At 37.0% G+C, this 13,823-nt stretch overlaps 1 protein-coding gene across 24 annotated transcripts in view; it reads left to right on the forward strand.

Annotated features, from left to right (window-relative positions):
• The window catches only part of LPP (LIM domain containing preferred translocation partner in lipoma), a 613,522-nt gene that overhangs the window by 136,385 nt on the left and 463,314 nt on the right, over positions 1 to 13,823 (forward strand). For 6 of the 24 annotated variants that reach the window (XM_025042206.1, XM_025042208.1, XM_025042210.1 and 3 more), the window contains one exon: positions 4,028 to 4,125. The exons of the other annotated variants lie outside the window; for them this stretch is intronic. The gene's annotated coding sequence lies outside the window, so the exon portion shown is untranslated. The remainder of the gene's footprint in view (positions 1 to 4,027; positions 4,126 to 13,823) is intronic. 24 annotated transcript variants of the gene reach the window in all.

A 13,823-nucleotide genomic window follows, 5' to 3' on the forward strand; every position in this document is an offset into this window, starting at 1 on the left:
AAAGAGAGGCCTGTTCCTTACCAGCACATGAGATGTTGTGGTGCAGTCTGTGGAATGGAGGCAGTAGACTTGAGTTTCCATCCCTTTGGCCAGCCACTTAGCTACAGCCGGCCGCTGCTCATTTCTCAGTGAAATGTGGGAGCTGAAATAGTTGTTTTCCAGTTATTCTCCTGACTGGTATTTAGAATTTGTAATTATTTATTCAATTCTTGCTTCTTGAGGTCTTAAGATGTTGTGGCAATGAGACAGGAAGCTGAAACTAGAGTTGTTGTTGGTGGGTGTTGGGTTAAATGTATGTGATTGAGCAGAATAGCACAATAATAATAATGATGATAATAATAATAATAATAATAATAATAATAGTTGGGTTAAATCTGGTAGTAGTAGTAGTAATAATATCATAAAATAATAATAATAATTTTAGGAACAGTCCTTATAGTAGTGGGAGCTAACATTCATTGAACATACATTTCTTGCCAGATCTTAGGCTAGATTCCTTAATGTGTTATTTAATTTTAACAACAATCTGTTGAGGTATAAATTTTAGCTTTCTGTTTCACAGCTGTGGTAACTGAGACCCTCAGAATAAAGAACTTCAAAAAAGTCAAAGTTCTTAAATAGTTGCATTAGGCTTTAAACCTTGATACCTTGGTCATTCATTGCAATATGCCATAAAGAGTCGTGGAGTTATAGGGTTGCAGGCCATCTAGCTAGATCTTTTCCCCTGCATTTGATGTAGTCACTGATGTGTTGGTGTCCAGCCTACTTTAAAGAAAACTAAAAATTAATTTGAATAAGCTGCGCTAAAATATAGTACAAAATTTGAAATTTACCAAAAGATGTGCGAAGAAACATAAATCTTTTTCCTATTACTGTCTCATTTCTCTACTTTTCCCACCCAGAGGTCAAGATTGTCATCAATTCCTTATATACCCTTCTAGAAATAAACTGGGTATATATATATTACATATATATATATATATAATATATATATGCGCTTGTTTATATTCCTTTATATTCCAGTGCATGTAGAATATTTACATGAAGAGGAGCATACTCTACACATTATTTTGCATCTTGCTTTTCTCATAATCATGTCTAGATGATCATATCTGTATCAGAATCTTATGTGTGGTATCTTGTAGTTTTAATTTGCCTTCTGTTAGTGTTTCCTTTCTGTAAACTGCCTGCCCTTTGTCTCCTTTTCTATTCGATTGTTGAATTTTTGCTTATTAGTTTATTACAGTTAAAAAATTAACCTTCAATCTGTTATAGGAGGTGCAGTACCCCACTACTTTGCATTTGTCTTTTTCAACTTGCAAATCAAAATTAAAAAAAAAAATATAGTCAATTCAGTCTTTTGGCTTTATGGTTTTTAGCTTTTGTGCAACACTTAGAAATGCCTTTTTCACTTTGTGATTATGTAAACATTTTTTACCCCAAGTTTCCTTCTAGTTATTCCATCTGGTCAGTTGGTCAGCCTCTTCCCCCCACCCCCCCGCACCACCCCTCTCTCTCTCTCCCTCCCTCTCTCCTTTCTTCTAATTGCATTGGCTCCTACCTCTAGAAGAGTAAATATTAAATAGCAGTGTTGGAGTAAGTTTCCTTTTTTTTTTTTTTTGCCGGCTTTAATGGGAATGTTAAAAAAGTTTCTTATTACTTGTGATGTTGGGCTTTGGTTTGAGAAATATATTGTGTTAAAAACTATCCATCTCTATTATGAGAATGTTTTCTTATTTTTATTTTTTAAAAAAGAGTTCGTTAAATGTTTATCTAATACCTTTTGGGAAACTATGGACATAATCACACATTCTCTCTTTTTCTTTTAAGAAAATATTTTAGATTTTTCTCTTTGTCCTACAAATTTAGTGAAATATAAAATTAACATTTTTCAAACAGGAAATTGTGCTAGTGTTCCTGAAATAGTATCCACTTGGTCATAGTTTGTGCATTATGTTTTTTTTTTTAGTGTTGTTGGAATCTAAAAGTCAGTAATTTATTACAATTTTTGCATCAATTTTCACAAGTGAGATTATTTGAAAATTGTGTATATGTATATTAGCACTGTCAGATTCCAGTATCAGTGTTACGCTTAAATCATAAAAAACAATTTGGTAACTTTTCTTACTGAAATAGTTTGTATAGCATTTATATGATTTAGTCCTTAAAATGTGATGAAATTCCCCCATGAAACTGCCTTGACCTGATTCTTTCTTTTGAGGGGTGGAGGTATTTGCTCTTTAACAACATATTATTTCTTCCATAGTAATTAGACTAATTCGCTTTTATATCTCTTCTGTGGATACTTCTGTTAATTGTATTTTAGGAAAGTCAACTATTTCAAAATGATTTGTAGGGAGTTAAATAATTTCTTGTAATTATTTTCATTTCATCTGTGTTTATGGTTATTTCCACAGTATTATTTCAAGTTATGTGGGTTTGTGCTTTATTTCTCTACCCATTTTTGTGATTAGTTTAGCAAAATGTTTATTATTTACTTAAAAAAACAGCTCTCACACTTATTTATTGACTTGTCATTCTTTATTTTCTCTTAAAATCTTCAATAACACATTTCTTCTGCTTTACCTAGGTTTATTTTGTTGTTTTCTGATTGTCAGAGCTTGATTCTTAATTTAAATATTTTCATTTCTGTTTTTCTATTAATATAAATAAGGTACGAATTTCCTTTAAGGGTTGCATTAGCTGTATTCCACATATTTTGTTAAGCAGTATTTTTGATTTAGTTATTTGACTATGTACAGTTTTTAATAATGCCAAACCCAATTATAATATAAAGCCTCTTGGGGATAGGAACCTTGTCTGTTTATTAATTTCAAGTCTACCGTAGTACCTATCACAAAGCAGGTATCTAAGAAATATTTTTGTATCAATCAATCAATCAATCAATCAATCAATAAATAAATCCCTGTAAAAACAGTTATGGATTGACGTGGGTTCCTTCCTGTTCCTCTGGTTTATCTCTGTCATCTTAGGTCATTCTCTCTAGGTAACTACTAATGCGGAGGCATGGAAGATATTGATATGTTTCATGTTATGTTTTTGGAATATGTTATTAATAGATTTATTTTTAAAGTCTACCAGTACAATTTCTCCCAATCAGATAAATTAGGTAAGAAGATCTTTGTAAAGATTACCTCAGAGAAAACATATTTGAGTAGAATCAGAATGTTAGAGCTGATGAGTTAGCACAGATCGTGTCCATGAGTTTTGTGGACTTGGACTCTTTGTTTAAGTTAAATCTTTCTGAGTGGCCCAAGTCTATAATGTACAATGATAAAAACAGACCTGCTATTGTGCGGGGGAGGACGCAGAGCAGGGGAAGCCCAAAATCCTACCACTCTCCTCCTTCCCTTCCTGACCTCTACCCACGTCTCACTTGAAAACAAATAGTTTTAGTTTAAAAACTCAAGTTTCAGATGAGAATGAAAACAAAAATGCAAAGAAGGCAAATGATTCATTCAAAGTTACTCAGTGAATTAGAGGCATAATGTGGGACTACAACTCCATCCTGTCTCTGTATCTAATGGTATTTCCAGGCTCCCAGGAAGCCTCCTGCACTTTGTTCTTGTGTGCACTTTTTGATGGACATGACATTTGATGTCTTCCCTGGACAGGCCCCACAGTTCTGGCTAAGGCACAGACTGCATATTTGTGTTCCCTGAGGGGAAAGTTGTGATTCAGGCTCTGAGGTTTAAGAATTGCAGACTTAGTTTCTAGTCTCCTGATGAAACTGCTAATCTGGGTGCCAATGGTGTTTCTGCTACACGGACACCTGCCCACACAGCATGATTAGAAATTATAATGATGACGACAGTGAATCTTCCAGGACACCCACATTCTTTGCAAGATATTTCTGCTAATCGTCTCTACCAGAATCAGTTGAATAACTTTTATTTTTTTAAGTTTTTTATTCCCCTTTCTAAATCAATTGAAAATGCTCATATAATTCTGCTGTAGGTTAAAGTTTTGTCCTTACCATTACTGGTATGTCATTTTTTAAAAATAGGGAATCCTAGAACCTTGAGTGCATGGAGTGATGGAAAGCCCCATGGGCCAAGTATAAGGGGGTTTGGGTTCAGATTCCAGCAGTGCCAGAAGTTCCTGGTGAGCCCTTGGTAGAGGTTACTTCTCATCTCTGTAACTTTGCTTCCCCTTCTATTAAATGGGCATCCAATTCTGTTGTCTCTAATTTACAAGGGTGGTAGGAATTAAATAGGTTATGACTAAGGAAATGCTTCATTAGCTCTTGCACTATAAATTGAGAGGGTTGTTATTAAAGTTATTTTTTGCATTGTTAATATCTTAGCCTCTTAAAGTTCCTTTTAGTGTTGTACAATGAAAAACTGTAGGCATGAGAACTGTGAAGGCAGATTGTTGTATTAATCCAACCTTGGGGAGGGTCAGAGTAGAGAAAGGACCAAAATAATATCTGAAATGTTTTAGTATATGGGGCTGTACCTTGAACCAGGAAGAAAAATGCTGCCATGAAGGGATGGCACACAGGGAGAAAACACAGGCTTTCAGGCTCTGGAAGTCTCAATAGAGAAGTAAAAATAACACTAGAAGCGGGAGAATAGGAGGCTGGAGTCAGGGCGTGTGATAGTAGAGTAATGATCTAGAGGCGACAAGAGACAATTAGAAAAATGCCGGTGCTGGCTTTGACTCTGTGTATCTGGAGTGTAGGAGGACAAGTAGAACAAACAGAGAGGCTGCAGGCAAAATGGCATCTTCAGAGAAGATCCATCTTCAAGAAAGCCCACCAAATTCCCTTAAAATGTACCTCCAAGGAGGGTAGAGGCAGTTCCAAAGCTCCTTAGGGCCAGGAAGGTCCTCGTCGTCTTTGTCTCTGCATCCTGCTGTGTACGTGGTACTTTGTTCATAGCACTTGCCTTTTCTTTTCTTTTTAAAATTGTTTTGCGCCTTGCCTTTTAGTTTAAATTCTGAATACCTGAAAGAATGTTTAGGAGGGGTTCTGATAGGAAAGAGCTGAGCTGGGTAATTCTGTTTCTCTTCTTCGTTCATCATTTCCTCATCCAGGTAGTGTTGGGTTCCATGAATTGGTTTCTATAACATTCACTACTGTTGTTGAAGGGAAAACACTTTTTTTAAAACTAGGATTAAAAAAAAAAACTTAGTGAATATGTTGATATTTTTGTTGTAGTGCTGAGGGTTCTGGAAGGAGTAATATGTTTCCGAAAGTCCTTTTCCTTAAGCAGAAGACTTCAGCAGGCACACTAGGCTCACATAATTTTAGCTTTTAGCCTCTATCTCTGGCTCTCCGTCCATCCGTCCGTCCGTCCATCCATCCATCCATCCATCCATCCATCCATCCATCCATCCGTCCATCCACTTACTTAACCTATCTATCTCTAAAAGATGGTAGAATATAATTTCTCTTATTTCCTAGTCATTCTTGGTTTGGTGAATTAGGTAAACTGCGTTGAAGAAAGATAGGCTTCTGAAAGAAAAACTTGAAAAAAAAAAATAACATGATTCTTTGAAAAGGATTTTTCCCAGGCTAGGTTATATAGTTTCACAGACACTCGGGTGGGAATTAAAAAGTCTGGACATACTGAATCTCTGAAAACCCTGTGAATGTGTGATGGCTAAGCTTTTTTCCTTCCTTGCACACATGGAGAGAGACTTTTTTTTCCTCCAGTAAAACAGAACTAGTATAATCTTTGAAACCTTTAAACATGATTTGGAAAGATGATTCTCTATGTAATGTAAATCCAAATATAAAATAAAAATTTTCAGCAATTAGAGAAAATGTGAATTTTTCAATTACCAATTTCTTTTTTGGCAAAATTGAACTTTCTTCATGTTATTCTTTTATTTTATTTATAATTTAAAAAAATGTGAAATTTTCAATTACCAATTAATTTTTCCTTGGCAAAATTGAACTTTCTTCATGCTATTCTTTATTTATTTATTTTTTATAATTAAAAAAAAGTCTGTTTAATTCAGTTAATTCCTAGCTTCCAGTGAACATTTTAACTAATCGAATGCGTTGGAAATGGTTTTAAATTTATAGTAAGAACAACCAGAAGTGAGAAGTCACTTTTTCTTATAGTTCAGTGTTATCAAGTCTTTTCCTGGTTTTGGTTTGGTTGGAAGTAGCTTGAGGATATTCAATTCCCAGTAATGTTTATCTGTTGCTGTTGGTGAATTACAAAAAAGAGTAGAGTTTCTGTATACCCTTTACCCAGCTTCCTCTAATGTTAATGTTTGACATAACCAAAGTAGTTCTTATCAAAGCTAAGAAATATCATCAGTGCAACATGATTAATTAAATTACAGATTTTATTCAGATTTCCTCAGTTTTTTTTTACTAATGCCTTTTGTCTGTTCCACAGTCCAGTTCAGGATACTACTCTGCATTTAGTCATCGTCTGCTTAGTTTTGTCCTGTTGGTAACTGTTTCTCAGCCTTTCCTTGTTTTTCATGACCTTGACACTTTTTAAGTGTATCAGGCAGATATTTTGTAGAATGTCCCTCAGTTTGAATTTATCTGATGTTTTCTCATGATTAGATAGGGGTCGTGGATTTTGGGGGAGACTGCCATAGAGATGAAGCCCTTCTCATGGCTTCATATCAGGGATTGCATGATATCTACATGATCTATTATTATTGGGATATTAACATTGCTGCTGATCAGTTTTGTTTTATTATGTTTTATCTAAAATCTGTGACTATTCATACTCTGACACCTTTGCAAATTAGTGGCGACAATCACTGAATAGTCTTCAAACTACCAGTTTCATTCTAATAGAAGGCGAAAACTCTCAAAGCAGGTGGCACCCAAAGCTCAGGAAATACCCTTGGGACCTGAGGCCCATGTTGGGGCTTGCTGCAATCTGTCGTTGAGTCTTAACCCTGGGGCCTGCCTGAGGCTCCAGAGAGTTGAGTGACAGTGCTAGTTTTGTGTATTTTTACCCAGTTTAAAAAAACAGAGATTGGGGCCCACCTTGGAAACCAAATTTCCAACAGAAAGCACAACACTAGGGAAAGTAGGAAGGAGTGGCATGGTCTTCACTCATTCTTCCAGATAATTTGGGAGATGATCTTTCTCCTTGTTTCATATGGTTTAATGGATGTCAGCCATTATCATCCCTTCCTATCCTGGAGGAAGAAGTGATGGAGACTTCTTTATTATTTGACAAGAGAACAGAACTTTCCATATCCATGGAACAATATCAGAAGGAATGAAAAGGTGAAGTGTTTCACACCTCTTTTTTTCCTCGTAGCTTCATGCATCAATGCATTGCACATTTACTGAATTTTTACCTATCCTGTATTATTTTCAGAGGATCCATAGCGGGGTTGGGAAAAGGAAGTGTTGATGACTAGAGTTGGAAATGAACCTTAATTTATGTCACAAAAGATTTGAGGGTAGAATCTTAGGTTCTATATGTGATGATATTGATATTCCAATGGGTAAAGTGGCAGAGTTGCCCTTTACTAATCTTTGAACCTGTTTGGTTTTCCTGATCCTTACGGGGTAGAGCCATTTTCTCTCTCTGGCATTTGCCATCACAGTGTCCTATAACCTCTTGATGTTGAGATATAGGATTGAGAGAAATATGTGTGGGAGTCCATGTATCTTCATAACTATGGTAAACTTGTCTCCAACAAATGTTTTGCTCTCTTCACTTAGTGGAAGGTGAAGGTTGAGGAGAGAATGAAATTGTGCTGTCCAATATGGTAGCCACTAGTCACGTGGCCACTGAGCACTTGAAATGTGGCTAGTGCCACATGTCGAAGGGGTGTTATTTTGCATATATTTGTAAAATAATTTTTTTTTTTTTTTTTTTACTATTCTTTTTAAGTATGGTGACTAGGAAATTTAAAATTGCATGCATGGCTCGTTTTATATTCTTTGGGACAGTGGTTAGTGCCTGGGAAGAATATGGAGCATGATAAATTGACCTTGTGTTTTCCTCTGAGTTCTAATAATTTGGCATTAAGGAGAAAAGCTTCAACAGTCATAATTTTCATTAAAAAAAAGTCTGATTCAGATGAATTGGCTCATTTTACATTATTGCTTGGACTAGAGAAGACTCTGACATTTGGTATTTTCATAATTGAGAACATAACTTGCTGACTTAAAAAAAATCACAACATTTTGTGCTTGGCCTTAGGTACCAGACTCTGAGCTCTTTGGAAGTAGGGGTTGTGTCCTTTTCTCTTTTTACCATACTTTCCCCCAAAACCACACACTAACCAGCACATAGAACATGGTTAACTGGCATTTGTTGAGAAACAAAATAACTTTAAAAAAAGAGAAAGCCTGTGAAGCTACCCTGTGTTTATGGTTGGGAGAAAGAAATATCTACCTTTATAAGTCAACCCTTTTTCTTAAGTCAGCCACCAAAAGTAAAGAACATTGATCCAACTGTTTATTTACTTCTTGATTTAATTACCATTCTCATCAGGTATCCCTGTCAGCTCTACTTATGATAAAGAATCTTTTCAAGATGTTTAACCTCACCACACCTTTGGGTAACGGGAGACAGAAAAGGGTGCTGTTTGCATTTGTTAGTGCTCATCTTGTTCAGATATTATATCTAAGGGCCTGAAGGCTGGGTGATTATTATTTTTCCTTTTGTGTGATCCTTGCCAACATCTACTTATACTGTGGAGCATGTGAGAATAATAGTGAAAGATGAGTTTAAGCTTAGTTACATTGACTTTTCATTTGAGTTTTTTATTTTATCTACTTCATGATGAGCCAGAGCCTCCGTAAGCACATGACTTACAGGCCCTCAGTCTTCTATTACTTCCACTCTCCTGATTCTTCCTTCTTTAGTTCAAGCCCTGAGGCTGGGTGAGAGAGCAGGCTTTGTATGATGTTATTATTTGGTCAGAGCCCTGTGCTGATAAATTTAAGAGCCTTTATGATCCAACGCTGGGCATGGTGCAGACTCAAACTGATCCCTAAATCCAGCTATGGTCAAGAACATGTCGTCTTGGTCAGAGGCAAGCTTTAGAGAATCTACAATGACTTTGTTGCTCAGTATTCCTAGAAAAGGCCTCTTGAGAGAGGCTTTTTGATAATATACAGCCTTATTTCTAAGAAGTATTTGAAGCTTTGATCCTTCTGCAAAACAGAATGGGAGATGGCGGAGAATCCTTGAAGTGTGTACGGGCAGCTATAACGAGTAGAACAAGGGTTGGCCTTGGAGTCAGAAGACCTGTGTTTATGTCCTGGCTCTTCTATTTTCTAGTTGTTGGATTCGAGACAAGTAACATATAATCTTTGAGCATTAATTTCTTCATCTGTTCAAATTGGACAATATCTATTTCACAGGTTATGTATGTTAATGTAAGTTGAGTGCCTATTTTAGGAACTAAGACCTAGGCTTTATAAACACTCAACAAACTGGTTTTCTCACAGATGTCTTATGATTTTGCCATTGATAGACCAACAGCCATTTTCTATCTTCATTTCGGAGGTGAGGGAGGAGGGCATTGGGATGATTGTGTGGTAAAATCCACTTTAATTCTAGCTGTGCGAAAAAGAGCAGGGAAAATGTGGTAAGCAATTGCTTCTAAAAAGCTTGGGCTAAAAGCACTTGATGGATTTGTGCTGGCTTCCCGGTAGACTCATCTCTGTACTGCCCGCATAGCACAATTAATAGTTATTACTCAAGAAGGAACAAATGAAAAAAAAAGAGAGCAGGCATAAAAACATCCTTTTATCTTTCTGATGATGGTCCTTTTTGTCAGGTCCGTGGAGCCATACCTGTGAATCATCCTGGGAAAGCACAGTGTGGGTGACTAGAAGGAAGATCTTGTGGCTCATTTCTTACCCACTTCCTGGGCTGGGGAAATATCTAAGCTCATCTTTCTTATCTACTGAAGCCTTGTCAATATCCACTACCGTTCTCCATGCATCTTCACAAATGAGGGCCTCTTTCTCACATCCTCACTCTAAAAGCATCACTGTGTAGAGAGCTAGTTACTCTCTGAGTTGTAAAGAAAAAGCAGAATAAAGTTGAGGGAAAGCATATGGCCATGGACGAGCACTGGAGTAGACGTGACCTGAGCATGAGCATAGAAGCATTTACCCTGTTTGTTTTGTGAGGGCATGAAATGAGTCACAGTTCTGCTACAGACTGGCCACCTGACCTTGGGGACTTCACTACTATGCTAGTAGAGTCCATGAATCAAGTTGTGCCACTTGTAGTCTTGAAGCTTAGTCAGACCCAAGGAAACCCTGACTTTGAAGATGAATGCCTCAAGTGGGCATCTAATTCTCCTGTAGATTCAGCTTCTTAGGCAGGATGGAGATGAGGGTCATGGATTTCGGGGACTATTTCTGGGATTGCATTCAGTTAAGCAGCAGTGTTTTTGGGTGACCTACATAATGTCTCTGAATATTAGTTTTGTCATCTGTGAAACAGGAATAGTATTGTCAGAATCGTAGGTAATATATGTTGTAATATGCCTGGTATAGAATAAGCTCTCAACAAATAATTGGTGTTGTTGTTATTATTATTGGTAATCATAATCCTTTTCCTTTGCCCTGTTTTATAGGACTAGAACATCACTACAAGAAATATGACTTGTATGGATGTGGTTCCATAGTGTAGCAGTTAGCACGTCTGCTTTACATGCAGAAGGTCCTAGGTTCAAGCGCAGGGGAGCCACGGCCATGATATATGGCCATGCCACCCTGAACAAGCCCGATGTCGAGAGCCATGGTCCATAATATATGGCCATGCCACCCTGAACAAGCCCGATGTCTGATCTTGGAAGCTAAGCAGGGTTAGGCCTGGTTAGTACTTGGATAAGAGACCACCTAGGAAGATCAGGTGCTGTAGGCATAAATAATAATAACAATAATAGTAATATGACTTGTGAAAAGTGCTTTCCACTAGATAGATAGAAACTATATATAGTGAGTAATGTCATTAGAGAAAGTTTGAAATCAGTTCCACCACCATCTTTTGTATTTTCACTCATGGATTATTTGTCCTCAAGTCAGGTTTTTTTGTTTTTGTTTTTGTTTTTGCTACATCTTTTTGATTTTACCCCTTTTCTCTATTATGTTACCATTTTCCTAAAGCCAAACTCTCATCGCCTCCTGCTCTACTGGTGTTCCTGCCTCCAGACTCTTCTAGACCCTGGTTCTCAAAGAGTGGTTCATGGAGCAGTAGCATCACCATTGGGCCTCACAGCTTGCTAGAAATGCAGCATCTCAAGTCTCACTCAGTCCTGGTGAATCATGGGGCATATTTTCCATCACGTTGTTGGCATATGTCTAACTCATTTTGCTACCACCCTTGCTCAGAGTCCACGCTTGGCCAGTGTGTGTGTTTTCTGTCTACAGAATATTTCCTGATTTCCATTGCTCTTATCACCTCTTTTGCAAGAGGAGTTCGAGAGGGTAAGCATGGGGCTGTGTAAAGGCAACTGCAGTAGGAGTATAGTGACTCAGTCCTAGTCATCATCCAATACCTTATCTTGGCAATAGAATGTCTGAAATGGTCTCTATACTTTCATACATTCTCCTCATGGATCTTCATACCACACCAAAAGATCTAAAATTATTAATTGGATCCTATCACATCCCCTCCATACAGTGGTTTTCATGGTATCTATAAACATTTTAAAGACCTTTTTGTGGCCCGGAAAGCTCTGTTAGATAGGCCGTGTTTTTTCCTTTATCTCTCACCACTAACCGCTTCACTCAGTAAGCTACAGATACACTGGCTTTCCTTTTGACCTGTGTATAAGCCAAGTTTGTTAGCACATGACTTTCCTTTGATTCTGCATATTGCTGTCTTGGAGTGATTATCCAAGGCTCAGTACAAATGTCATCTCAAAGAGGTCCTCCTTAATCTCTAGCTAAAATAGCACATCTTTCCCACCCCATCACTTTTTCCCATTATTTTGTTTTATATTCTACATAGTATTTATCGTTCTCTGAAAGCATGGTTAGTATGTCTTTGTTTTCTTTATGTACATGGAGAACTGTTTTGCTGAGAGATAGATATCTTATAATAATAATGATGACTTGCTGGATGCTTACTTATACTAGGCACTGTACATAGTACCGTCTAATGGATCAGTTCATTTAGACGATTTCATTCTATTTAATGAATTATTTATTTGTATCTTTGTCATCCTCTTGTCTGAAGATGTCAGCTCCCTAAAGGTAGAGACAATGTCTAGTTGTTGCCGTGGCATTCCCAACATGTAGAAGCTTGCCTGGTGTAGGAAAAGTGCTCCCTCAGGAAATGGTTGCATAGGGAATGAATGGATCCTTGATGATTATCTTTTCAGAACAGGTCTACATAGAAGGAAAGAACAAAGAGTCTCTCTCACTCCCTATTCCAGATATGTTCCAGGAGAATGTAACCTTAAATTCATCTTTATATTTAGTCTAAGGGAGAGAACAAGCTTTGGAATCTGATTAAGGATTTGCTCTAGTGACCTTGGGTCCAGATGCAGAACCTGACAATCTAAGAGAGAGGTTCTTGAGTGGCACCTTAATGCAAATAAGTCCCTTCAAAAGCCTTAAGTTTGGCATTTGATGTGACTGAAAATACAAGGCCTTCCGATTTTACGTTCTCTTGCGCACGTTGTCGATGTGCATATGTGAACCTTTTATTATTATGGACTTAGCTGGCAGTAACCATGGTGAGTAGACCTATCACACAGCATTTTTCTGAGTCAGTTTAAAATGCTGACAATTAAATATACCGTACTCTTTTAAGCGATCCATCAGTCTCTCTTGTTGTCATGGTGACCGGGGTATATTTAGAAATGTGACAAGTACACTGAGTTCAATTGCACTTTTGCCAAAACATAGTTTTGCAGCTAAAATTGAATTTCCTGATTGAAGATCCAAGTACTGTTAAGGGGGCATGATCGTTTCTATACATTATTCTGGAAGTAAAACTTACATCATTCTATTAAATCAGAGTACATTTCTTATCAGGATAGTAAGGTATTGACACTTGATGTGGTTTTACATAGAGTTGATGAAATGACGTAAAGTAAAAGTGGCATCATGTTTTTTTCTTTAAAAATGATATTGAGCCTCACCAATATAACAAGTTTAATGTTTAATTCCTTTATATATTTATAAAGAAATTGTAGGTAAGTATGTATGCATCTATTCCTCCAAATCATATTATATTTAATCTAAAGAAATTTATCAAAGACCTCTTCTCTACAATATGAGAGGTCTGACCTTGAATTGACAAACATCCTTATTTTAACCCAAACTCATTCCTTCTGGGTTTTAAATCAAGTGGAGTAAGAAGGTGAAATGAACATGACTGTTTGCCAAAACACAAGAAAAGGAAAAAAAAAGTCTTCTCTCTCATCTAAAACTTGGTTTGAATCCTCACTTGCCTGTGGTTCTTTGTCCTTTCACCACAGTGCTGAGAATGATGTTGAGTATGAACTGCTTGCCTCTTTCACCACAGAAAGTTTAGGAACTTACGCAGCGACTCGGTCATTATTACAAACTTGCTTTCATTCCTGGCGAAAGACAGAGTCTCTGCTCTTGAGGTGAGAAACAAGTACTCCTGGATACTTTTGCTTCTCTATTTTCAAGGAGCTGAATGCTTCAGCATCTGGGATAGATTCTGAGACCTTGATAATGTGGTTAAACTATTTCTTTTATCTGTATTGCAAACAATGGTAACAGACATCCCAGTTATAACAATGAGCAAGAGTTACTGAGTTTTTATTATATGCTAGGCACTGTGTATAGTAAGCTTTTTACTGGATCATTTCACCAGAGCAAACAATAATCTTATGAAGTAGATCCTATGGTCATTCTC

Source organism: Pteropus alecto, unplaced genomic scaffold (assembly GCF_000325575.1).
Source record: "Pteropus alecto unplaced genomic scaffold, ASM32557v1 scaffold88, whole genome shotgun sequence".
Lineage (NCBI taxonomy): Eukaryota > Metazoa > Chordata > Mammalia > Chiroptera > Pteropodidae > Pteropus > Pteropus alecto.